General features: G+C 38.3%; 1 protein-coding gene across 1 annotated transcript in view; it reads right to left on the bottom strand.

Moving 5' to 3' along the window:
• LOC127527659 (uncharacterized) overlaps positions 1-26,641 on the bottom strand; it is a 66,339-nt gene extending 39,698 nt beyond the window's left edge. Inside the window, exon 1 of the mRNA XM_051927128.1 lies at positions 26,277-26,641. The gene's annotated coding sequence lies outside the window, so the exon portion shown is untranslated. The remainder of the gene's footprint in view (positions 1-26,276) is intronic.
• Between the last annotated feature and the right edge of the window lie 229 nt (positions 26,642-26,870).

Raw genomic sequence — 26,870 nt, 5'->3', positions numbered from 1 at the left:
TTAAAAATGAGCAATATTCTGAAAAATGTGTACTTGAATTGTTTTAAAGGATTTTCTTAAAACATTCCACACATCCATTCTGAAGTCTCAGCCAAATCATTGTGCTTCTTTTACAGTCAGGTCAATCACAAACTGTTACCTGAAACTGTGGCATTGAGCCTTCTTCTTTCCTCATATTCATGTTAATAATTCATTTGTTCTGACAGGATTCAAAAGATCTAATTCTACCTTGTGCCACTTTTTGGGGATCTTTATCAAAAGCTGAACATTGCAAGGTAGACTTTTAGCTACTGCTCTGGTGCCTGGACCTAAAATGGAATATATGGAAACATTTAGCTGTGTTTTTATTTTGCACTCAAATACAAGAAAGGGTGCAGCTCAGGGACAAACAAAGATGTGGTTGGCAGGGGTGAAGGCCAGTTCATCAGAGTAAATGCAAGAACTTGACAAGAACAATGAGGAGTCAGGTGCACTAAGGACGAAACAAAATTAAAATGATAAGAAAGCACCAGGACATGACATTAGACAGAAATAAACAAGATATCAAGGTCAAGGTGAACTTCACTTCTAAATGGGAAATTAAGTTAGTCAACTTTGTTATGAGGCAAATGAAAAACATCAGAAAAAAGAAAGAAAACAAATGAAGCAATAGAAAGAAAAATCATTTAAAAGAGTAAACTGTTTTATAGTTTTTACCTTTTATCAGTAGTACAAGGTACAAATGAATTTGGAATAGCATGATTTTATCCCTTGTCAAACTGCTGAAATAGAATTTATAGTAGAGAGAATGAGGAGGAGGAGGAGGAGGTTAGGAGCACGCACTGGTACAGTGCATTGCCGCACCCACCACATGACAAACCAACTCAGGATCCCACGTTAGGACCCAAGTGCAGCCATGCAACAGGTGATACCTCAGCACCACACTAGTCCAGATGGAGTGGAACAGTGTGAGGTTTTTTATGGTGATTGGAGTGCCAATTCTGCCACCAACCCCCAGAAAGAAAGAGCAGGGCCATTAAATATTTGATGGAGGTTTGTTAGATAAAGTCTACTACAAATTCTTGATTGGCCCAATTACTTAGCTTGTGTGTTTTATTTATGCATTGTGGCCTTGTTTTATTTTGAGTGTGCATGTTACTGAAACATACAGTAGCTGAGCCCAAAGAGCAGAATACTCAAAAGTACATTTTCTGTGGTTTGGACACTTTTATATTGCCAACCTAACCCACACACAAAAGCCAACATATTATTAATAATAACAATTTATAGTCAAGGGAGGGGTGATTGCGGTAAAGCAAGATGGAGAGGGGGCTGTGGTGGTGCGAGATTTTTAAAATAAATACACTGGTTCAGACTTGGTAGTTGTGGGTATGTTTTGCTAGAAAGCCATGCAGCCGTGGGGTGTGTAGTGGGGAAACTAGCTGATTGTATGTTCACGTGTAAACACAATTTAGCCTAGCCGGTTTCCTCATTGACACTCCGCGGGTCATTAAGCAAAGCACCTCAACCCACAGAGTATTTAAAGAGTGCGAGAAGTGAGAGAAAGGTAAGAAATGAAGAGAAAAGCTCTTGAACAGAAAGAGAAAACATTTGACAGCTGAGTGGAAACAAAGAGTTGGGCCAGGAGTGTGAACCAGTGCAGTGGACAAGTGGCAAGAACAATTTGGTGGGGCCCCACAGTGAGCAAGAGGAATGGCGTCTCCACGAGTTCCTCCTGTTGAGCACCGAAGGAGAAGAAGTGACCTATGGCTTTTGCAGATTGTCCTGCTGATGCCTAGGTTGGTCGTGAAATGATGGACATGGGCTTTGGCTTTCCCAGTGGTGACCAGCTGAAGTTGACAAAAGCCATATGATGGTTGATTGCACTTGCCAGTGTCTCAGCCAGGCTGTGAAGATCCAGTGGGTGAGTGGAGGGAGACAAGAGAGAGAAGCATTGTGGCTTGCTTGAGAATAGAGAGAAAAGCAATCTGAATTTAATTGTAATTTTAGTCCTGTTTTCATGTTCTTTTGGAATTATTTAGGAACCGAGTTTATCTCCCACAAAAGCACTGGTTTATTGGCTTATTTATTAGATTATTTACTGAAGTATTTGCACATTACGTATTCTTTGGACATGGATTCGTGTGATTGGTTTGAATAAACTGCACAATGTACTTTGCACTGTGCTTGCTTGTTTTTATGTCCTCATTGCACTTGTCCATCTGAGCTTCATGACAATGGTACTGGGAATAGGAATATGCCAGGCTATGGGCACCTGCAGCATCACAGTGATTGTAGGGGCTCATTATTGAATAAATAAACAAAAGGTACCCTGTATTTGCTCACAAGTATCAAAACAGTCCAACTCACCATCCAAACTCTTCCTTACTTTTACTACACTTCATCCACACTGCCTCATCATCAGGCAAGACTTTATCTCCCTACAAAAACTTCATGAACTTCAATTTGAGGTGCAGTCCTTGAGCCCTACTCGATGGTTATTACTGTATATATGGGCTTGATTTTACCATATAATTTCCGGTATTTTATAATGTCGGTCGTATAAGTTGAATGCAGAAAACTCATGCCCTTGGTCCGAGAGATTACAATATGCTAACGCCCACCTGAGAGAGTAACCATGGAACACACTGCCTTTTTTTCTATGTATTGTGCCTATGCGACCACACGGTAATACCTGAACTATTCCGAAGTGACGTTTACACTGATTTGTGTTTTTTGTATCTCACACCCTCATACACCTTTATCATAAGAGCATCCTTTATATACGATGGAGTGTTTGATCAGAAGAAAATAAGAAGCTGGTTTTAAATTAAAAATCATTGAGGTGGTGAAAGAAATTGATAACTGCTCTGCTGCAACAAAACTCGATGTGTCTGAGAAACTGGTGCGAGATTGGAAAAGGCAAGAAAATGTAAAAAAAAAAAAATAAAAATTAAGTGTCATATTTTTGAACAGATGTTTAAGTCGGGGTCTAATTTTATGATTGATTTTTCGGGTTTCAAGACCTGACTTATACGCAAGTATATACGGTAATTAAGATGCTTAAGGTAGGAATCCTGCCTAAAAAGAAAAGTGCTTATTATGTACTAGAGTGTTTTTTTACTATAAAGTGAAGTCTTAAATAAGCGCCTGGTATAAAACAGTGCCTTAATTCAGCACTAAATACATCAGGTGGTATACAAAGTTCACTAACATGTTGTAAACCTGTTGCTGGGTATGCTTAAGCATTGAGTGATGCTTTCTGCTCAAGAGATGATTCACACAAGCATCTCAGGTAATGGCATGCCCCCATAAATTTCAGGATGTGTACTGTGCCTGCTTGGATATATAGTAATAGTACTACCACCTTAGTGAAATTCTGACTTGCATGTTCATCCAAAATGCACCCTGATGCCACTATTGCATAATATTACACTTTCACATACTCTAAATTATTTTACTGTCATGTGACTGTCTTTAGTATGAACAAGTTAGTAACATAAAGCAATTTTTTTTTTTACTTAACACTTCTGCATTCAGCAGTCAAGTAGACGCTGAGAGAAAAAAAAAAGAATACTTCATATGAAACTAGCTGTGCTTCCTGTCTAAGGTGGGTTGATATCTAAGTAATTAACATAAACCGAAGCGTTCACGTTTGCAGAGCTCCATGAAATGCATATGTCTCTCTTATATGCCATTTGGTATAGGGTTCATAAAAGCAGTGCTAATGTTTGTGCCATCTATTAGAATGACCAAGACATAGCAACTGGATGGTCACACAGACAGACACGCAAACACTTATCCTTTTATTAAGGTGGATGCATTTCTATTGCATTCTCTGTTGTCAAATAACACAGGGAGCGATCAGAAAGTTTTTAACCTTGACCTATTAAGAAAATGAGTTTAGGTTTCAACATAACTCCCCTGAATTCAAATACGCTTGTCTTTATGTCACATAAAATGTTTTGTCTTCCTTGTGTATGCACACTTCTCTAGCTGACTTAACACCTTCATCATTGGCCCACAACCTCCCACATTAGCTAAGAGGTGGTAGTTAAACAGGTTAGGTCTGGCTAAGAGGGTGTGTAAAGTATCTCTTCAAATTCATGGTTTTGCAGTGTAGTGTTTTCAACCTGCACAGTATGAGCAAGACATTGTCCTGAAGCAGAAGGGATATTTCAATAGCTTTTCTCACCACTCTTCCTGCTGCAAATGGTAAAACAAATCGGCATAATACTGAGTGGTTTTGTTGGTATTTTGGGACACAATATGGACCACACTATCAACATCATTCGAATTGTGCATGTTAACTTTCCAGGACTAGTATGGAAACCAAATTTATTTAGTTTTGGAGAATCACTGTGCTTCCACTGCTTCAGTTGTTTGGACTTTAATCAAAATGATTGATTTTCCAATTTACTTACAGTATGTACAGCGCTCTTTACTGCATACTGACTTAGACCACTGTGACAAGAATAATGATGCATCCCTAGGCATGAACTGCTCATTAAACTTCTCTTAGTCCTTATCTACTCTGTATATATAAAAAAAAATCCAATGCCTAAAAGTGCAACAATTTTGTGCAATGATTTAATATGACATTTTTATGTCATGTTTTTTGTCACACTTAAATCTGGCTTGTTTTAAAACTTACACATACATGTTTGGTATCATTCTTTTCAGAATTTATCGAACTTTAATGTGATGTTGTTAGATTTTCAGATTCTTATTCCGTTTTTAAATTATAAACTAAAATACCAAGAAAGTTGTGGTTTTTGTTAAAATGAATGGATCGTTTATTTAGTCTCTTATAAATACTCATCGAGCATAGTGGACCTCAGTTTAACAGAAATACTCCAATAGGTAAGAGAGTAAATATTTTATTCTCATGTCATGATGTTTACTCCGTTAAATAATAATTAATTCTTCTTTTATATATTTATAGAATTTTGTGATTTTTGACTCCAATAAATAATACTTTTTCTTTTGTACGTTTACAGATTTTACTAATCTGGCCGCAACTGCTACTTCATTACATTAGTTAAGATTTTATACACTCAGTTTTCACAGATCACGCTCATTTTTAATTGATCATGAAAAATGTTCCACACGGTCAAATAATTAATCACTATAGTATCTGTAATTTCATCTTCCATTCTCCATCACTCCAGTGTGGCAACATTTTCTTCTGTTGTTGATACTGAAAATTAGTCAGGCCTTGAGTCACCGTTCAGTGACATCTTATCATATCAGAATTCTGTAACCCATCTGTTGATTGTGACATTCTATACAAAGATGCCTGGTCGGTATACACGATGACTACACAAGAATACACCTTCTATGTCTGTTATTCTCTAGCATGAAGAATTCAATAATATGCAGTTTGGTATCCATGTTGACTTTGTTCTGAAACAAAAAATATATACTATAAATTGCAATTGCTAGAAATTTGCTATTTGTATATTTTAATACATGGGAGCTAATTATTTATCAAATCAGAACCATAGAATACTCCTTTCATTTCATGACCCCTCAAACTCTGATAAATCTACTCCACTGATCCTAGACCATCTCCACAACTAGAAGATTCATTTCAATACAGTTCATTTTTAAATAATGCTGTTCACTGGGTGCAGGTCCAGAGCACTGTATCAAGATTACAGATAAATACAATTACAGACTTTACAAATTATTAATTACATAATGATACAAATTTGTTAAAACACACAGTAAAAGAAAGCAATTTTAAACTGATTGACATGAAAGGATGTTAACAATATCTGTCCATTAATATTATCATTGGTCTGTGGCCAGGTGACAACAGAGGAAAGGAAAACAGAAACTCCAGCAGGCAGCATCTCTGGTGAAAGAAAACCTCTCGGGGATTCACGGTCAGTTATAACAAACAAAATCAGTCATGGTCTTGATTGTGCAGCCAACTGGCCAGCTAATCCTTCCTCGACATTCTGTAGTATACGTTTGTGCTATGCAGTCTAATAGGAGGACAAAATCCTTTCATCCTTAGATTCATTCTTAGATTTTAATGGCCCCGATGTCATTGGCATCTTTCCAATGGGCAAACAACTTCTAGATACAGCAGTGGCACCAAGTGCCAAACAGATGACGGTTAGTAATACTGTACTTCCTAAATATGTTGATACGATCATTGTATTAATGAACAAATGATTAACAAACCAATATGTAAAACTAACAGCTCATTAGCAGCTCTAATAAGAAAATGCTAGTTGTGAGTTTTCATGCCTGGCTTTAAAAGATGCATATTTTATACAAGAAGACATATCACTCCACAGCTTTGGGGCCCTGTAGCTAAAAGCTCAACCTCCTACTGTTATTTTATTACTCCTTGATATCTTAAGTAGCCTATTATCTTCAAATGTTATTGTGTGCTCAAGTTGTATGTAATAATACATTTAAATGGGTAAGTAGGACTTTAGCCCTTTACAGCATGATATGTCAGATAAAGGATTTTGAAATCAGCCCAAAGCTTTACTGGAAACAGTGTAAAGACATGAGAACTGGAGTCATGTGTTCTTACTTTTTATTTTTTATAATTTTTCTTGAAGCAACATTATGAATTAACTAAAAGCTGCATATAGAGTGGTTTGCATGGCACTATCCATCCTGCTTGAAATTTGTTAGTATGCAGCATATTTAAAATACATCTAAATTCACTAGTATTGATATGCTGGAAAAAAACAGGTCTTAGTTTTATAATGTCCATTTTAAAAGACAACGCTCGTATCAAAGATAACGCCTTGGGTGTGTGCTATTTTAGTAAAACTAGCATTTAGACTAACTGAGTTAAAAAGTCTACATCATTCCCCAAATTAATAACATGTCTGTTTTTTCTGTATTTACACAACTGAATAAGGACACTGTTGAATAAACATTTGTTTGTTCTGAAAGAAAGGTATAGCTGAGTGTCATCTGCAGACAAATACAGGAGAATATTATGTTTTGTAATGATAATTCTTCATATAAACATTAAAGATCCAAATGCTTAGCCCTAATGGACACCATATTGAAACTTCTTCTGAAACTATTGGCAGAGCACTGTCAACGCATTTAATAATAATAGTAATTCTTTGCATTTATATAGCACTTTTCTCACTACTCAAAGCGCTCAGCAATTGCAGGTTAAGGGCCTTGCTCAAGGGCCCAACAGCGCAGAGTCCCTATTGACATTTATGGGATTCAAACCGGCAACCTTCTGATTGCCAGTGCAGATCCCTAGCCTGAGAGCCACCACTGAAGGTACATATGATCATCTCAGTTTGTTTACTTGGTCTTACTTGTCCAAAGTTTGCCTTTCAAAAAATAAATATATTATCATCATCACATCCTAAAGGTCAAGTAATCTCCTTATTCTGTGTTGAGTATAACAAAATTTATTTCTGGACAGCCATTCACTCTTGATGTTGTTCTGACATACTGAGTTATTACTGATTTTATAGTTGAATTTCTGTCCGTGTGGTCCCCTAATAATTAAAATTTCCCAGTTAATATTTGGGTAATTAAAATCATACATTACTATTACATTTTTGATCACATTATTAGGTTGTATAAAAACACTTCAACAAATGTTTTGAATCTATAACACCACCTCAGTGTCATACCTCAATTTTTGCAGGTATCTTTTGAACCGAAGTATCTGCACTAATATGCTCCTCATATGTATCCTGCTTGAAGCAGACACATATTTAAATCCCCTCTTACATAACTATTAATTTATCTTTTCATGCTTGTGCTTTCTTACTGTATTATTGTATTATAGTATTGTATTAAGAGACTGATTTTTACTTTGTTATTTTGATGCCTACTTATTCAGTGTGTGACCTGTATGGACATTACAGCACTCCAAACCCCAGACACAACTCTACAAACACAAGTCATGGGTGCGAATAAATGATTTATTTCGGCAATATCTTCAAAAAGGCTTCTTAACATGGTTTCTTCAACCACAATATTCTTCTGTTCTCTTCTTCCTCCACTTCTTTCTGACAAGCTTTATCCACTTCCACCTGACTAAAACTCAGTTAGGTGAGGCAGTGCAGCTCCTTTTATGGAAGACCTGGGAGTATTTCTGGTGCAAGGGCATTACCCCTAGGAAGCACTTCCTGGTCATGCAGAAACTCCCCAAAGTAGTGACCACAGATCCCTGCAGCACCTTCTGGTTGTACCCAGGTAACCCAACAGGCCTGCCCCATAGGACTGCACTTCCCAGCATACCCTGCAGTTATCCGTATGGGTACTGTGTCCCAGGGCTGCTGCCATCTAGCAAGTCGTGGGAGTAAATAGCCTGAGCAGGCTGCCTCCCTTTAGTCTCTTTGTTATACTGGCCTTCCAACCAGGTAAGGACCTTCGGGGCATCCCTGCAGTAACACCAGCATATTTACTCAGAGGCTGGCACCTCCTGCCAACCTCCTGGTAAAGGCAGGGAACAGTCTGCCTTTCTTCTTGGCCATTTAGTATGATGGCCTCCTGGCCAAGTAAGGAATAATTTAGTTTTTTGTTTATTTTGTTATTTTATTATTTTATTAATGTAAATGTCTCTTTATTTTGTTATTCCCCCCTCCTTTATATGATGAGTACACAGGGGACAGAGCCACCTGGTGCTGCAGCTGCACAGAACAAACAGGCCTTTTTTAAAGGTTGAACAGGCTCCAGGCTAACCGTTAGGACATAGAGCTATGTCATTTGTGTTGTTTTCTCCATTTCTATCTTTGCATAATTTTGGATTATTTATTTTGTTAGGTCTTGAAATGTTGCTTTTTGTATTACTTGCCCTTTAAACATTTTTGTCTTATTTTGCATTTTGGCATTCATAATTTTTAGTCCACTCCATCTAATCATATTTTGTTAATTTGACCTCTGTATTCATTGGCAATTTCTTTATTGTTATTTTTTTCCCATTTTGGCTGGTCTTTAAGTGATTTACTTGAGTAAATTTTGATTAAGCAAATCTCATCTTTTTGGGGCTCATTGTCCTTCTGTCTCATCTATAAACTCTAATGCGCAACACTAGTTATCTTTACCTATGTCATCTGTTGCTGAAATGGTCAATGACAACCTAATCTACTCCTGCTCTGGTCAGCAGCCTATCTACATGTCCAGGGAAGCGTTCCTTCTTTTTGTTTCTCATAATATGAGCAAACCATTAGTGGCATTCTTGGCATCATTGCAGTCAAAGACGCCTGTAGATGAGAGGCTTTGGTATCTGAACCAAGTTGACGTGTGACAAACCCCAACTTTCAGGCTAGGGCAGGGGTCCTCAGTTGTGGTCCTGGAGGGCCGCAGTCTCTGCAGGTATTTGTTCTCACCAGCTTTGTAATTAGGAAACAGATAATTAAATGTGGTATTTAATTAAATGGCTTATGAGTGCTTTCATTCTTTCAAAACAAATGTTGCTCACATTGTAGATTTTTCCTTTTCTGAGAACATTATCAATGTTTTTTGGTCAGGAGCAGATGTGTGCTTCTTGTATTAACACAGATACCTCATGAAGCTTATACACAGGTTTAAATAAAAGCACATTTGCTATTACTATGATCTATCCATGCTCCAACCTTCAGACAAATATGATATGTTTTTTACCCAGTTTTGCAATTTTAAAGGCAAGCAATGTAGATGGTAGTGAGATATTCCTCCTGCTTCGTAAAGTCCATGAGCAATTCCTTGGTTTTAGTGACATTGCAGTAGAGAATAATGTCTTTCCACCACTAGCTATTAAAACGATGCTCTTCTCTGTAAGTTGTCTCATCATTGTTAACAATCAGGAATATAATGAATGGTGTCATCAGTAGATTTAATGATAGAAGCAGTGCTGTGTTTGAACCCATGGACAAAGGTGAACAAGGTGTATAGCTGGGGCCAACACACAGCTCTGTAAGATGCTTGTGTTTAGTATCAACATGGAGGCAGTGAAGCTGCCAATTTGTACATCCTGGGCTCTGCTAACTAGGAAGTCCAAAATTAGGTGCTTGGTGAGCAGCCTTTGATGGTACGCCAGTGTTAAATGCTCAGTTTTATAGAAGAGCATTTTTTATTACAGTATGTCATTCTCTGCTTAACTTCTATAATGATAATGATATGCAACCATTAATCATGTCCCAGAATTAGCCTCTCAAAACATTACACCACAGTGGCAGTGAGTACCACAATTCTGTAGCAACTGTGACTGTTCACCTTAGTTTTCTTAATCACAGATGTAGTGATTGTGTTTTTGGAAGAAGCGAGTACCACAAACTGTCTCAGTGAGATAATAAAGATGCCACTGAAAATGCCAGCTAACTAGTCATTACAGGTTTTTAAAACTCATAGTGAAGCTCCATCTGGACTGGATGTCTTGTGAGCTTTAGTTTAAAAATTCACTCTGTAACATCCAAACAAAAAGACCAGGATGGTTTATGCGGTACTAGAGGCATACAGGATTTGCATGGAAGTGATGTTTCTTTATTTCATAATATGTTCATTCTGAAGAGAAAATACTGATGTGATTTAGACTTTAGTTTGTAATCTGTAAGCATTTGTACACCTTGTCACATTTTACATCAACAAGAGTGCTGCTGTATTCAATCTCCATTTCCATCACGTAATCATTCAGATGTGATGAACAATCTATAAGCATGTCCCAGATGACAGAATCTGTACTTTTTGTCTCTCTCTCTCGCTCTCTGCCTCTTTAGTCCAGCATAGAACCTTCTTTTTCAACCGCTCCTCACACTGCAGTAAGTTTGAAGAAAGAGTAAGAAGAGCTGATATGACTGCTGAAGGTGAGGACAGGGCTGTGGGTTGTCAAAATCTAAGCACATGATGGAACAGTGAACCAGAACATTGCTAAGAGCAATGTTAGTAAAAGTGTTTCTTTAGATAGATAGATAGATAGATAGATAGATAGATAGATAGATAGATAGATAGATAGATAGATAGATAGATAGATAGATAGATAGATAGATAGATAGATAGATAGATAGATAGATAGATAGATAGATAGATACTTTATTAATCCCAAGGGGAAATTCACATACTCCAGCAGCAGCAGCATACTGACAAAGACAATATTAAATTAAAGAGTGATAACAATGCAGGTATACAGACAGACAATATCTTTGTATAATGTTAACGTTTACCCCGCCAGGTGAAATTGAAGAATCGCATAGTCTGGGGGAGGTACGATCGCCTCAGTCTGTCAGTGGAGCAGGACAGTGACAGCAGTCTGTACCTGAAGCAGCTCCTCTGTCTGGAGATGATACTGTTTAGTGGATGCAGTGGATTCTCCATGATTGACAGGAGCCTGCTCAGTGCCCGTCGCTCTGCCATAGATGTCAAACTGTCCAGCTCCGTGCCTACAATAGAGCCTGCCTTCCTCACCAGTTTGTCCAGGCGTGAGGCTTCTCTCTTCTTTATGCTGCCTCCCCAGCACACCACCGCGTAGAAGAGGGCGCTCGCCACAACCATCTAGTAGAACATCTGCAGCATCTTATTGCAGATGTTGAAGGACGCCAGCCTTCTAAGGAAGTATAGTCGGTATCCAACTGAAGGATATTTTCTACTTGCACCACAAACATATTATACCAGGCCATCCAGTAACATCATCAAAGCAATGAATTTGGGTCATGTGACCTGTCATTCATGGCACATAAACAAACAAAATGAAATACAATACACATAAATGACTTGTATTATAACAGCCAGGTCATACTGCTTTGCCTTCTGGTTGTCATTCCAACTAATTTATGAATCAGGGATCGAGTTCCTGTTTGTAAATTAATTCCTAATTTCAATATAAATATCTTTTTTGTTGTTTCTACATTTAATATGATCATATGGAAATCATCTCATTGACTTGGAACACTTATTCACACTTCTTTTTAATGAAGTTTTACAGTAAAAGCGTAAGTTTAAAAAGTATTTCCTTGTTATTTCAAAGCCAAACAGAACGAAAACATATAACGCAACAAATACCTCTAACGCAACATGAAATGTAATTTTCTTTCAATTTATTACATTTTACTATTTTTACTATGGTTAATTACTAGCTGTAATGTAAAATAGTTAGGTCTATTATGCATATATAACAATTCCCATGAAAATAACAATCTGTTTAAATTGTACATCTGCTTCCCCATATGCGAGCGGCAAAGCCACAAAGTAAGCCAGTAAGCCAGATCCCAATAGGTGCATACTAAGTGTCAAACAAGCACAGCCAAATTCCACTTAAGTGCCAGTTGAGAGCAGCCAAAAATGGAGAGAGTATAACAACAAACAACATTACATAGCTTTCTCCATCCATCCATCCATTTTCCAACCCGCTGAATCCGAAAACAGGGTCACGGGGGTCTGCTGGAGCCAATCCCAGCCAACACAGGGCACAAGGCAGGAACCAATCCTGGGCAGGGTGCCAACCCACCGCAGGATAGCTTTTTCAAAAGCGCTTAGTCCAATACAGGGTCATGGGAGAATGTGCTATATTTCCGCCAGGGTTCCTCTGTTGACTGGGGTTCAAATACTATTTTAACATCTGTTATGTTCACTTTTGATTCCTTTATGTTAGCATTGTTTGTCATTTAGTATCTATTTATCTTCCTTTATGTTTTGAGTGCTTTGTGGGTGATCCACCAACAGGTGGGGCCACTTTCCATCACTGTCGAGGGACTGCCCTGAATCCTAAAGGCAGGGAAAACCCATAGTCCCTTATGCTTCATTGTGAATGCGTTTGTGGTGTGGTGAGTTCTCTTCAGTGTGTATTCTGTGCTCTTTTGATATTCTGTATTTTTTGACTTCACATTTTGAATTTGGATTAGGACTTTTTTGGGTTTGCCTTTTGAAGACATTGCCTTCTGTGCTTTTGTGCTCCTCAGAGTTTATTTTGTTCTACAGAACTTTTATTATTTTATGAAGATTCTTTGTTTCTCTATTTGTGTGATTAGCCAGGGTGTGATGGTGATGCCCCAGTAGGCATTCTGAATAATTTTTGGGACTTTATGCAATGGACTAGTGCATATCTTGGCAGCATTGGCTGTGAGGCAGCAGCTACTCCTGGATGGGTTGCCAATCCATTCCAGGCAGTATCAAGAAGTCAGTCAGAAATGCTATTGTAAAATGGTTAAAAGTATGCCAGTAGCGTAGAATGGATTATCATAATAATGCTCCTTAATCAGTGTAGTTCTATGCTGTATGATCCCGGAGCTTTCAATGGGTGAGTGATCCTAATCATTCAAATGGAGAATTTATGTATGAGCATATTAAATAAGAAAGCAGTAATAACAATATGTTCAATTCATTTTTCTCAGGGCTTTTTCCATATGGTTTCAGGAAATGGGTGCAAAGGTAAGTTGATTTGTGTTTACTGTACTATTAAATAAAATAGAGTTGGTGTGTATGAAGACCAGAAGGCAAGGGTACACCAGGACCAAGGCTGGGAAACACTTGATAACGCATGTTCAGAATATGGATGGATGGATTTCTGAACAGTAATTCCATTCCAGGCAAGAAGAAAAGAGGAAGGACTAAGAAAATGTTTATGGATGTGGTGAAAGAGGACATGCAGGTGATGGGTATAACAGAACAAGATGCAGAGGACAGGAAGATATGGAAGAAGATGATCCGCTGTGGCAACCCCTAATGGGAGCAGCCAAAAGAAGAAGAATTCCATTCCTTTCATGCTCTGCTGTTTCATTATGAATGTATGTAATGACACATAGATCTATATCAATTTAGAATATAATTTTCAAAATATATTGTTAAACACAAATACATCAAAAATGCACTAAAATACGTTTTTGACATACTATGTGAACCTAGCAATCTACTGAACACATCTAAAGATGGAAGTTGCACTTGAAGACTAAGGGGCACAATGTCTAAAGGCTTACACTACCACCAATTTCTTATTTAGTGGTTAATGGGTTATTTAATTAGATGTTCTTCTCATTGTTCCTGCTGTTATTCTGCTTCAAAGTTCTATCAGTGTATACATCTCTGAAAAAATCAATATTTGGACTGGGAGCCCTAAATGCCATAAATGCCTTGTCTATTTTTTATAAATATTTTTTACTTTCTCATCCCACATAGGTCAAAATGGTGACATGTTTGCTGCCACCAGATACAAAGAAGAAAATGTGCTGAGTACATATCAGTGCAGTTTGCAAATCCTCAGGAAATAAGGAACTAGAGGCTTAGCTGGCTCAATGATGCCCCCTTGTGGATTCTGGATGCTTTGCACATGCATTTTTTGTTAACAGATTATTCAGAAGCTTGTGTAATCATCCACATTAACAGATAACAAGCCAGTTACTTCTGTTTCTCAAACTAAGGCTTTTACTGTGTTCCACTTAGGGTCCTCTTCACATTTGATCTTGCCCATTCATTTGTAGAGCTGAAGAACTCACTCTGAGAGAAGGCAAAGAGTGTATAATTATATATATATATATATATATATATATATATATATATATATATATATATATATATATATATATATATATATATATATATATATATATATGTATATATATATATATATATATAAAATATGTATTTATGTATATTAAAGGCAGTAAAATTCTAATATATAAACTAGAGGACACCCCATGCTTTTTATGGTGGCTATTGAATCTGAGCAGCATGTTGCTATAGCTGCTAATTCTGTTACCTTAAGCTCCATAAACCACTGTTGAAATGCCAGTCCTATCATTGTCTGTGTGAACTTTGACTTTCTCATTGTGTCTTCTTGAGATATTCCCTGGGTACTCCAGTTTTCTTCTCACGTTCCAGGAACAAACAGGTTATGTTGACTGCTAACTCTATACTGGCCCTACAGTATTTTTAAAATGAATGGTTTTGAAAATAACAGTAAATAAAACACTAAATTGAGTTCCAAAAGTTCCTCATATTACCACTAACTGTCACACTATGTGATATCATATTTCATGTTTGCAACTGTGTCCCTGTGCTCTTCTAGAAAATTTCACTTTAAAAGAATTACCTGAAACCACTGTACTAATTCCTTTAGAATATTTAAAAAGACTTCAATTTTGTCTCCTCTTAATCTTTGTTTGCTTAAACTGAAAAGGTTCAATTCCATAAATCTTACCTCACAGTGTTACTAACACAGAGTGAGACAGTAAGCTCTTTTTAATAAAAGATGATCAGGAGATAAGACAGAGTCAAAATCCTGCCAAGTTAATCTATTAGAGATCAAACTGATCTGTCATCAAGCGCAACTCTTTGAACAAAAATCAAAGTAATAAACACTGAAAAGCTAAATTCTTAAACCAGAATTTTCCCACTTAAAATTTACACTCCAGCTCAAAGAGTTATCCTTAATCTTGGATGCAGGCAGTAACCTTTATATGGTCACTCTGGTTGACATTACATGCCACGCACCATTCAACTGTTCTGGATAAAATTGCCATAGCAGCTGCAAACATGATTGCTCTAAAATGGTGCCAACCCATAATAAAAGAAATATGACATAATGCTAAAATTATTCATCACCTTCAGAACATTTTCAAGTGAAAAGTAAATGGCAGATTCAAATTCCTTTAGGTGGATAAAAACAGAATGGACACATACACTTCCATAGATACCTCAGGGGAACACTTCTTCTTCCTCCATAGCTATTCCCTTTTTTTTATATGGGGATTGCTATTTTTTTTTTGAGTAGACCTCTCCAATAGAGGTTTCACTTAGGATTTCAACTTAAATACACTGCATTGTGTGAATGCATCCTTCCTGTGTATCGTTTGCATGGAGTTTTCCAGAAGTAAGTACTGTATTAATAGTATTTTAACAAAAAAATATATGTATTGTGCACATTCTGAGCGTAAAAATGGATAACGGATATGTAGATTATGTGACATGAGTTACGTGAGCATTTTCTTTTTTCCATGGACATTTTTCACATAGTTTGGCGTTGTCCAGAGTTGATCAACACTGAGTCCTATTCAGTTTGAATCTTTGATGTGTAATTTTTCCATGATATTACAAGATTAAAAATTGTAAGTGCTGCACTGGACACTTTCTCAGCCAGGATGCCATAATGGAAGGACTATATGGAAGGAGGCATAAACCAGGATAGTTTTGTGGACAGTAGGGGGGAAGCTGGGATATCAAGAGCAGTTCCTCCTTCAGTACGATAGATGGCAATGCTCCACTGGTGTGGACCTAGTAAGGACACCCTCCGGGATTTATGGGAATTGTAGGGCAACCCTGTCAGGGTCCTTGGTTGCCTCCAGAGTGCACTGTAGGGAGAAGAACTCCCTGTTTCGGGATGCTTCCATCTGACCCGGAAGTACTATACCCCTGTCCCAGAAGTACTCCAGGGTCTGACATAAAAGCGAGCTGTACGTCCTCCTCCAGTGAGTCAGAGATAGGCGGGAGAAGACAAAGCTTACCCGGAAGAGGAAAAGGAGGAGTTTTTTTTGGAAGAATTTATTATTCATTAAGAAGGTGTAGCAGATGTAGCGTTTGTCCACCTCTCGAACCCTCAGGTACCACTCTTGAGACCAGGTGAAAGTACAATAACTATTTATTTTTCTATTGTACAGTGCACAAAGCACTCCACACACCACACTCATATACTCAATAAACTATTCTCTACAATAAACAATCCTCCTCGCCCAGACACGTCGCCACCCTACTTCCCAGCTCAACTCCGTGTTCTGGGCTTTCCTTAGTCCTTTTATAGCACCTGACCCGGAAGTGGTTCCAAGCACAACCCACAAGTCCATTTCCTTCCGGGTCAGGGCAAACAGTCCACTTCTTCATCCCGGGAGCACGTCGCTTCCTCCAGTCACGTGACTGACACGCACTCCCGGGTTATAGGGCATGCAAGAGCCCACTAGCCCCCCTACAGCGACTCCTGGCGGCCCCCAAGGTATCCAGCAGGGCTGTGTCACAACACTACAAAGTCCATGAGGCCCTGCTGGAACTCGGGGCACGAATATGCTGTCCGGAGGGCTCCTCCTAGCGGCCTGAGGGTGAGGGCCGGACTGGAAAGCCGGCAATCCTCCACAAAGGTATTTTGTACAATTATAACCTTTGGTTTGCACTTGGGATTGTTTAGTGTGTCTGGGGTTTTGGGGGTCAGTGACCTCTCTTGTCTTTTACACCATTTTTTTTGTTTCGATTTTTCACCACCAACTGCTTTTTTGGCCTTATTTTACATACAGTAATCCCTCCTCCATCGCGGGGGTTACGTTCCAGAGCCACCCGCGAAATAAGAAAATCCGCGAAGTAGAAACCATATGTTTATATGGTTATTTTTATATTGTCATGCTTGGGTCACAGATTTGCGCAGAAACACAGGAGGTTGTAGAGAGACAGGAATGTTATTCAAACACTGCAAACAAACATTTGTCTCTTTTTCAAAAGTTTAAACTGTGCTCCATGACAAGACAGAGATGACAGTTCAGTCTCACAATTAAAAGAATGCAAACATATCTTCCTCTTCAAAGGAGCAAACAAATCAATAGGTCTGTTTGGCTTTTAATTATGCGAAGCACCGCGGCACAAAGCTGTTGAAGGCGGCAGCTCACACCCCCTCCGTCAGGAGCAGAGAGAGAGAGAGAGAGAGATAAAAAAAATCAATACGTGCCCTTCGTGCTTTTAAGTATGCGAAGCACCGTGCAGCATGTCACTTCACGAAGCAGCTGCACAGAAGGTAGCCAACGTGAAGATAATCGTTCAGCATTTTTAGACGAGCGTCCGTATTGTCTAGGTGTGCGAACAGCCCCCCTGCTCAATCCCCCTATGTCAGGATCAGAAAAAGTCAGCGCAAGAGAGAGAGAAAAGTAAGCTGGGTAGCTTCTCAGCCATCTGCCAATAGCGTCCCTTGTATGAAATCAACTGGGCAAACCAACTGAGGAAGCATGTACCAGAAATTAAAAGACCCATTGTCCGCAGAAATCCGTGAACCAGCAAAAAATCTGCGATATATATTTAAATATGCTTACATATAAAATCCGCGATAGAGTGAAGCCGCGAAAGGCGAAGCACGATATAGCGAGGGATCACTGTATTCTATCATTTTGGCATGATGATATAAACAAAATAATGATAAAATATAACTGAAATCCTTTGTCTTCCCTTCTGGAAATCTACAAGCAAAAACAAAACTGACATGCGGCAGAAACAAAAAGAGCAGCACAACTAATGTAAATAGTGTAACAGCATAGCTAGACAGGAGTATATTATTTGCATAGTCTGGTAATATAGTAAAAGCCAGTATGCTGGTCATCCTGGTTATGACGACAGATAGATGTAGCAGACTTTTGAGAACATCCTTCAATGGCAGTGGACTGCAAGATTTAAAGCACAATGTAGTGTGGCAGTAGTGTAGCATAACAGCTGTGCGTAGGCCTTTATTCAGAGCAGCGAGGATATCACTGTAGATAGATGAACCGTTATACCAGCTTTTCACATATATACCTTTCCCATATATAGCCCAAAAACTGGCCTGTTGGGTTCAAAGGGTTAAGGCCTGCTTTTAACTTTTACGGAGCCAGCAATTGCAACAATCAGACCCTTTTTTCTGTGTATAAGACTTACACACTTCAAGAAAAGACTAAATCTTTAAAGACTCAAAAGTCCAAGAGAATTAAAAATAACCAATGACTAAGAATGAAAAAACGGAATAGAAAAAAGGCAAAAATGATTATTGTAAAACCCAGAATGAAATAAAAACCAAAACAACAAGGCAAAATGGTCACAGGACCAACATACTTAGAAAAAATGTGAATCACAAAACGAACTGTACAACAAAGACAAGGAGACTGCTGCTAATGTCTCTGAAAGTTACTGAGGTCAACAGCTGTTTAGATAGGACTCTTCAGTTCACATATGAAGGCCCTGTTAAATTAGTGGGGGGAGGGGGGGGATAGGTTAGAGTTACAAAAAACAGAAAACGTGTAAAAAGAGAATAAACAAGGGTGTAGGATCAAATAAAAAAATTTACAAGAAAAGAAACGTAATAAAACAAAGACACTATTGTAGAACTGCATTAGTATATGTGTGTTGCCCATGTGATGGACTGGTGCTCTGTTCCGGCTTTTTTCCTGCCTTGCACCCAGTGCTGCTTGGATATGGTTTGGCCCTTTCATGACCTGGAATTCGTCTAAGCAGCTTTAAAAATATTATGTTAACTTTGGAACTTTGAGAAAGAAATACTAATTACCATGATCCCTGATAAAATTAATCAATTAATTCAATAGATAGATAGATAGATAGATAGATAGATAGATAGATAGATAGATAGATAGATAGATAGATAGATAGATAGATAGATAGATAGATAGATAGATAGATAGATAGATAGATAGAACTTTATTTGTCCCCAGAGGACTGAAATAAAGCAGCACTTCTTAAAAGCAAACTGGAAGTTTGTGATATTACAATATTGATTGTAATAAATATTCTAAGATTGTTTCAGACTTATAAGTTAAGTTTTAAGGAACACATTTATCATCATCAATTTTTCAAGTCAAAGAAAAACCTGCACAACTTCAGGAAACTCATTAGATGTAGTTTGTTTTCATTCAGAGGTGACTGCTTCAAGTGTTTCAGATTTTTTGTGCTTAACTATAACCTATCCAGTCCTTAATTTAATAATCATGTCAAAATATTTGTCCTTAAGGAAACACTTGGTGTGTTTTAAGTCAAAGTTGTTTCTCCTCAGTTTGCCACATGAAAGTGTGTTATGAAGTGAAACATTTTACATACATTTAAAAAATACCTAGCCTGTTCTTATATTTTAAAATTGAAGTCCAAGGAGAGGGTTCCAAATGTAAAAATAAAAGCTATACAACATACTGAATATATCCAAATCAAGAGTGTGTGGGAAGCAGCCCGGACACAGACAGGTAAACATGATTTAAAGTCACCACACACGTTTATTTACACTATTTACAAGTCTTGAAACACGCACAAACCCCAGTGCCGCAGCACCCTCAGTCCAGACCCTCAAACCAATGCCTTTCTCTCCTTCAGGCCTCCTCCTTGCCTCCTCCAAGACCTTGTCCTTCCTTCTCTCCCGACTCCAGTCCTCAAACGGAGGGAGGCGGCCCCTTTTATAGCCACCCGGATGTGCTCCAGGTGCCTCCCAACAATCTTCCACCGGCACTCCCCAGTGTGGCGGAAGTGCCGGCTGCGTACCCAAAAAAACTGCGGGTGTTCCTGATCCTCTTCTCCCCAGCACTTCCGGGTGTGGCGGAAGTGCTGAGGTCCAGGGCTCCGTAGGCATCGGGGCGCCCCCTGGCGGTGACCACGGGCCCCTACAAGCTCTCTACCCGTGGTACCCAAAACAACCAGGGCGGTCGCCCCCTCGTGGTCTGGATGAGGTGTAAGCCCTCCTCCGGTCCTCCTGGGTGTCCTGGCTGGGTACCACCACAAGTGTTATCAAGTATTAATCTGTGTGTTAAGATTCACACATATATTGCCGATCAGTTTATCCATGTCATTTTAGGAAGGAAAATGCAAAAAGTAAAATGTTTTTTGAGATTTAGTCATTTTAAAAGAAGACCGCCTGTGCACTTCACCTTGCTGTTTGTCTACCTCCTCGTGTACAGGGGCATAGTTTCACTTCAAGAAGTCGTCTCAAAGGCCTGTTACTAATGTTATTAAATATTTATGCTGAGATGTAAATTGAGGTCCCTGTTCTTGAGGTCCCTGTTCTGTAGACAACGGGTCAATAATTGGTGAGAAAATGTCACACGATCACTTGCATTTCATGTGATAAAAATAATTAAAAGTTTATTTAAAATTTTGCTAAGCACCACCTTACCATTGGCTTGAGTAAGTGTTTACCAGGAAGAAACAGTGAAATTTATTAATTTCGTTTCCTCACTCAAAAATGCTGTCCTAAGTTCTTTTATTAGCATATCCTCAGCAAGGCACTTTGATTTGTTTCATTATAGTTTAGATTTTTTAACTTATCTGTACTTTGATTTTGTCCTTTTTTTTTCTATTGTGCGTACACACAACACTTGCCACAGAATGGGTATAATGCTGAGTGTTGATTAGCCCTGTGCACTTAGTATGAACATGAATTTTATAAAAAAGATTTTTTTATAAAAAATGCAATGCAGTTTAATCAGATCCATTCAGATATATTCTTATATGTGCAAAGTACAATGAGACTCTTATGTGCACACTTCGCTAACATGCACCATGCTGCCACTGCCACTGAATCTTACTTTGGAGGTGATGTTAAATAAAGAAACAGAAGGAAGTAAAGGATAAGTAGCCACCATTTAGAATTATTCATCAGATGATATTAGTGTGCATCTATCATTAAATCACCATATCCTAGGTATCATCTTTGAGTCATCACTAAGTTTTGAAAACAAATCTCCACAGTAGTAAAGTCCAGTTTTTACCAACTGAGGCCAATTTCTAAACTAAAATTCTTTCTATCACAGAAGGACTTGGAAACAGTCATTCATGCCTTTATTATATCTCGACTAGATTATTATAATTCCTTATATGTGGGTCTGCCAAAATCTAGATTTTTGATTAGGTCGAGAAAAAGGGATCACATCTCCCCCATTTTAGCCTCTCTCCACTGGCTACCTTGTTGTTTGTTTTTAAAGTCTTGCATGGTTTTGCTCTAAAATATATCTGTGACCTCCTTCACCCCTATGTCCCACCAAGAGCACTGAGGTCATCTGGACGACTGCTCCTTGTAGTGCCAAGATCTCGGCTGAAGTCTAGGGGAGACAGAGCTTTTTCAGTTGTTGCTCCTAGGCTTTGGAACGACTTGCCTCTGCACATCAGGTCTTCATCTTCGATCAAGGTTTTTAAAAGTCAGCATAAGACCTACTTGTTTTCTTCTGTCTTTCATTGTGTATGATGGGATTGCGGTGAATGTTAAAAATTGGTTGTTTTATTAATCTGCTTTTGCATGTGATTTTTTGTATTGTGTTTTATTTTTTGTACAGCACTTTGGTGCAACCTCTGTTGTTTTAAATGTGCTTTTATAAATAAATAATCTAATCTAAAATATCTCTATGTAATTCGATATGTGTGCCAGCCTATAAAAAATATGATTTACGGTACACATGGTATAAGAAAATAATATGATTTTATGCTTGTTTTGAATTGTCCTCAAATCAGCAGGGCATATTGACAGCTCTGCGACTTGTAGCTTGCAAGGGGCACACAAGCTCCCCAAAGCTGACACAGACAGACACAGGCTTAAGTCTGCAACACACAAGACTTTTATTTTGCTGTGGGAAACTCTTTCCCTTCGCTCCACTACAGAAGCATGCCAGCTGGGGAAGGGTCCTGGCCGTCCACCACACATTATATCAGACACTCAGCACACTTTTGTGAAGAACGTAATTCATTACAAGCCATGGAATAAGCAGAACTGCAAATGCAAACGTAGGCTAATATGTAGTCTGAATCTACAGAAATTTTGCAAATTGGGGTCGCATCTCTGAATTTGTCTAAACTCTACTCCAAGAATCATATACTTAACTCAAGAAAATAGTACCAAGAATCTGCAATAAAATGTATTATTTCCAGTTTTCTTTTGTTGTCACAAGCACACCCCAGAAACTCGGAAGGCATGTTTTCTTAAACTGAAACCATTGCTGCTTCAAAGTTGATATATTTGGTAAGTTTTAAGGTTTTTGTTTTCATGTTTGTGCCCCAACCCCTTCACTACCATTTTAAAATGCAATAACAGGCTATGGGGTTTTTAAATGTATGCAAAATTCTTCACTTTAGAACACAGTTTTCTGTGGTAAATTAATACATGCCATTATTGTGAAGAGATTACTTTGACTTAAAAATTCCTAGCTTATTCCTTAAGTAGAAATCTGTCTGCACAATTGTAGAGTTCAGTAAAGGTGCTGAAAATGTCAATGCATTTTTAGATTAAGGATATGTTACAATTAAACCTAAAACAATCTAAAATACTCTAGATAACCACTCCGTATACTTAATGAGCTTCATGATGTTCTGCAGGTCTTTCCTCATCTCTGTCCATGTTTTTTTTTGACACTCTTGCATTAATAATTTCATTTTCTGTTTGGCTAATCAGCTCATTAGATGCTTCATGCTGACTACTGTTACAGTGCTTCATTACCTGTGCAACAATTCCCTCTCATTTTGAACTTTCTTATTTGCTAAAACACTAAAAAGCCACTTAATTCATAATTATTCCACGTGGCAGGAATGTTGAAGTTGTGTGAAACACAAGTCACTCTTGGGCAAATTAATGTAACTGCAGGTCCAGTCATTTTTTTAATTATCCAACTATCACACTATTAATTTAGCTGTTGTGCCAGCTTGACCTCCTGCATGTTTTAATGTCTTAAGTTAATTAGACATTCTCCTTCACCTTGGGAATCAATTGCACAAGAAATATTCTTTGCCGCAATCAATTGTTTACTATGCATGTTTTCTTGGTTGTGTGCTTGGTGTGTTTATGGAACTTTAAATGTATGTGTTTAACTAATGGCTCATGAAAGGTTGAGTGTTCTCATGCTGTATATTTCAGGCTGAACTCTAAGACATGATAAAAAGGTGAATCCTGTCTTGAATGGCCTTTTTACTTGGAATTTGTACGCTTGAGAAAAGGCAACATTTATCTGGCACAAATATGGATTGCACTAACCCTGGTGAAAATGCCAGTCCATCAATGGGGATGCACAACTCCACTCTCACTGACATCAAGCCAACTCGGTGTCTCTAGGCAATCTAACTTACACTTATTTGTGATGTGGGAGTAAATTACCAGAGCAAAACCCAGAAATGACAACTAACAATGTACGGACGTACTAACGTTAACTTAATTATCACCATTCCTAGGTAGAGCACAATTGTTTCCACTCTCTAGTTTATCATTCCTTTGAATTGTTTGTGATCACACTGTTCTTCTGTTTAAAAGATTTGCCAGCTACTCATTTAGTTGGTTGGCTATGACTATTTTCCTTTCTTCTATTCCCCTGAGTAGTATACTGTAAAGCCTAATTACACTTGATAGGTGACCATAGGCAAAATCTGGTCAGGAGTAGTACTTAGGCGGACTGCTGTGTGGTGTCATATTGAATAGATTAGCTATCAAATACTAAAGACAATCTGATCTACACAGAATTCTTCCAAGAGGATTTTAACTAAAGAGTACCAGGAAGCACACAAGCACAAGATCACAATATATTTTAACCTAAAGGCAGAATTAAAATAAATAAATAAATAAATAACCTTCTATTGCACATTTGACAGTGGCAAAGTGGCTAGCACTATTGTCCCACAGTTTCAGGATTTTGGGTTGGAATCCCATGATTAGTCATTGTCTGAGTGAGTTCACATTTTGTCACTGTACTTGAATAGTGTAATGATGAGTTGGTAAAATGAGGAAGAGAGGTGAGCTCTCTTCCTCATTTTACCCACTGACTTCCACTTGCAGCTAAGATCTAATTCAAAACTCTTGTCTTGTGGTCTGCTCCTCAGTACTTCAATACCTCCAGTCTTTGATCTCTCTGTATGACGCTGCAAAAAGTTTTTGTTCTGCTTAGGCCTTGCCTGCTCACTAGTTGAGCTGAAACTGAGCAGCACTTCTCAGTTCTCAGTCCTAAACTATTAAATAAGCTTACCTCTACATTTTTCTCTACATCTTTACATCTTTGTAATAATAATAATAATAATAATAAATGGTAAAAACAGTTACAACAAACATAGATTGGACCATACAAGAAGTAAAAAGAGATGAGCAAAAACAAACTTGAAGCACAAAGAAAAACGTTAATGCTTGGGAACTGTAGGAAGTGTGCTCTAGTGACTAAAACAGAGCATTTAAAACTGCAAGGACACCAATTCATCATCTACCTTATTTTATGACACTTAGCTGGTCACTTAAACAACCTGTTATGGCCTATTTTTTGCCAATCCCAATCAAGCCTTAAAGTTTTGAATTCTTTGTTTTTATTCTTCAATGTGTATCAGTTCCTTTGAGTGAGCTGGGTTTAGAAGATAATCAATAGTTGAGAATAAATCTCTTGGATTACCAGCATTATCATTTATAATTTTAGAGAAATAGGACTGCCTCTTAAGGTGGATTACGTTGTTATATCTATTTTTGTCTTCAGTATTTCATAATGGAATATCTGTTTAATTTTTCTCCATTTATGCGCAGCCCTCTGGGACGTTCTCTTTAAATCAAACACTCTTTGGGTCTTCCAAGGTATAATAGTGTTGGAGGATTTCTCAAGATCTTTGCATCGCATTCAGGGGCCACTATGTCAGCAGCAGCTCTCACTTTAGGATTAAAATATTCCACCTTATGGTTACACTATAAGCATTATTAAGGTAAGCACTACAATTGGGCTGATTGTTTAGAATATCTGCAAACATTGAAGCTGCAGATGTATCAAAATAATGCTTTTTAACAGTATGCTTCTCATTAGTTGTAGTTATCAGTATTTCAATATCAAATAATATGGGAAAATGGTCAGATATACCGATATCAATGACCTGCCTCACATGAACTTTTAAACCTCTTGAAATCACCAAATCCAGCGTGTGTCCTCCCTTATGTGTAGGCTGGCGGAAGTGCTGACTGTGATTAAAAGAGTAAACAGTAAGTTAATAAATTCCCTTGCTTTCGGGTCATATTTGGTTATCCACATGCAAATTGAAATTGCCTACAATTAAGAACCTGTCATAGTTATTATAATTGATACCTTCTTCTTCTTTCAGCTGCTCCCGTTAGCGGTTGCCACAGCAGATCATCTTCTTCCATATCTTTCTGTCCTCTGCATCTTGTTCTGTTACACCCATCACCTGCATGTCCTCTATCAGCACATCCATAAACCTTCTCTTAGGCCTTCCTCTTTTTCTCTTGCCTGGCAGCTCACAGCCACAGCCTTGTCCATCCTTTTGGCAAAATCCACTATCCTCTGACCTTCTTCATTCCTCTTCTTAACACCATACCTAACCATCACCTCCTCGTCTCCTCTGTTCCCTTCACCAACATGTCCATTGAAATCCGCTCCAATCACCACTTTCTGTTCCTTAGGTACACTGTTCATCATTTCATCCAACTCCAAAAATCTTCTTTCTCACCCATTGCACACCCAACTTGCGGTGGATATGCACTAGCAACATTCATCATAACACCTCCAATTTCCAGCTTCATAATCATTACTCTGCCTGACACTCTTTTCACCTCCAAAACACTCTTGACATTCTGTTCCTTCAGAATATCTCCTACCCCATTTCTCCTCCCATCCACACCATAATAGAACAATTTGAATCCACCTCCGATCCACCTGGCCTTACTCCCCTTCCATTTAGTCTCTTGCACGTACAATATATCAACCTTCCTTCTCTCCATCATATCTGCTAACTCTCTCCCCTTACCAGTCATACTGCCAACATTCAAAGTTCCTACCCTCAGTTCCACTTTCTTTACCTTCCTCCTCTCCTCCTGCCTCCGGACATGTCTTCCCCCTCTTCTTCTCCTTCTTTTTCTTTGGCCAACAATAGCCCAATTTCCACCAGCACTCTGTTGACTAACAGTACTGGTGGCAGTCGTTGTTAACCTGGGGCTAGACCGATACAGTATGGAAATTTGTATTGTTGTCCGCATATTGATTTGGCAAAATTTTACACCGGATGCCCTTCCTGCCGTAACCCTCCCCATTTATCCGGGCTTGGGACCGGCACAAAGAAACACATCGGTTTGTGCATCCCCTGTGGCTGGGTTATTATGATACTAAATCTGAGAATTCACATTATATTTTGGAAATATATAAACATTCAATACGAGAGACTGCAACACTCCTTGAATAACCATGGCAACATACTTGAAAGACACCAAAGTCCCAAAACTGGGATTTTTACAGTTTAATCAGCTTGAGTAA

This window comes from Erpetoichthys calabaricus, chromosome 4 (genome assembly GCF_900747795.2).
Source record: "Erpetoichthys calabaricus chromosome 4, fErpCal1.3, whole genome shotgun sequence".
Lineage (NCBI taxonomy): Eukaryota > Metazoa > Chordata > Cladistia > Polypteriformes > Polypteridae > Erpetoichthys > Erpetoichthys calabaricus.
Note: the sequence above shows the minus strand (reverse complement) of the source record. Positions and strands in the feature narration are given on the sequence as shown.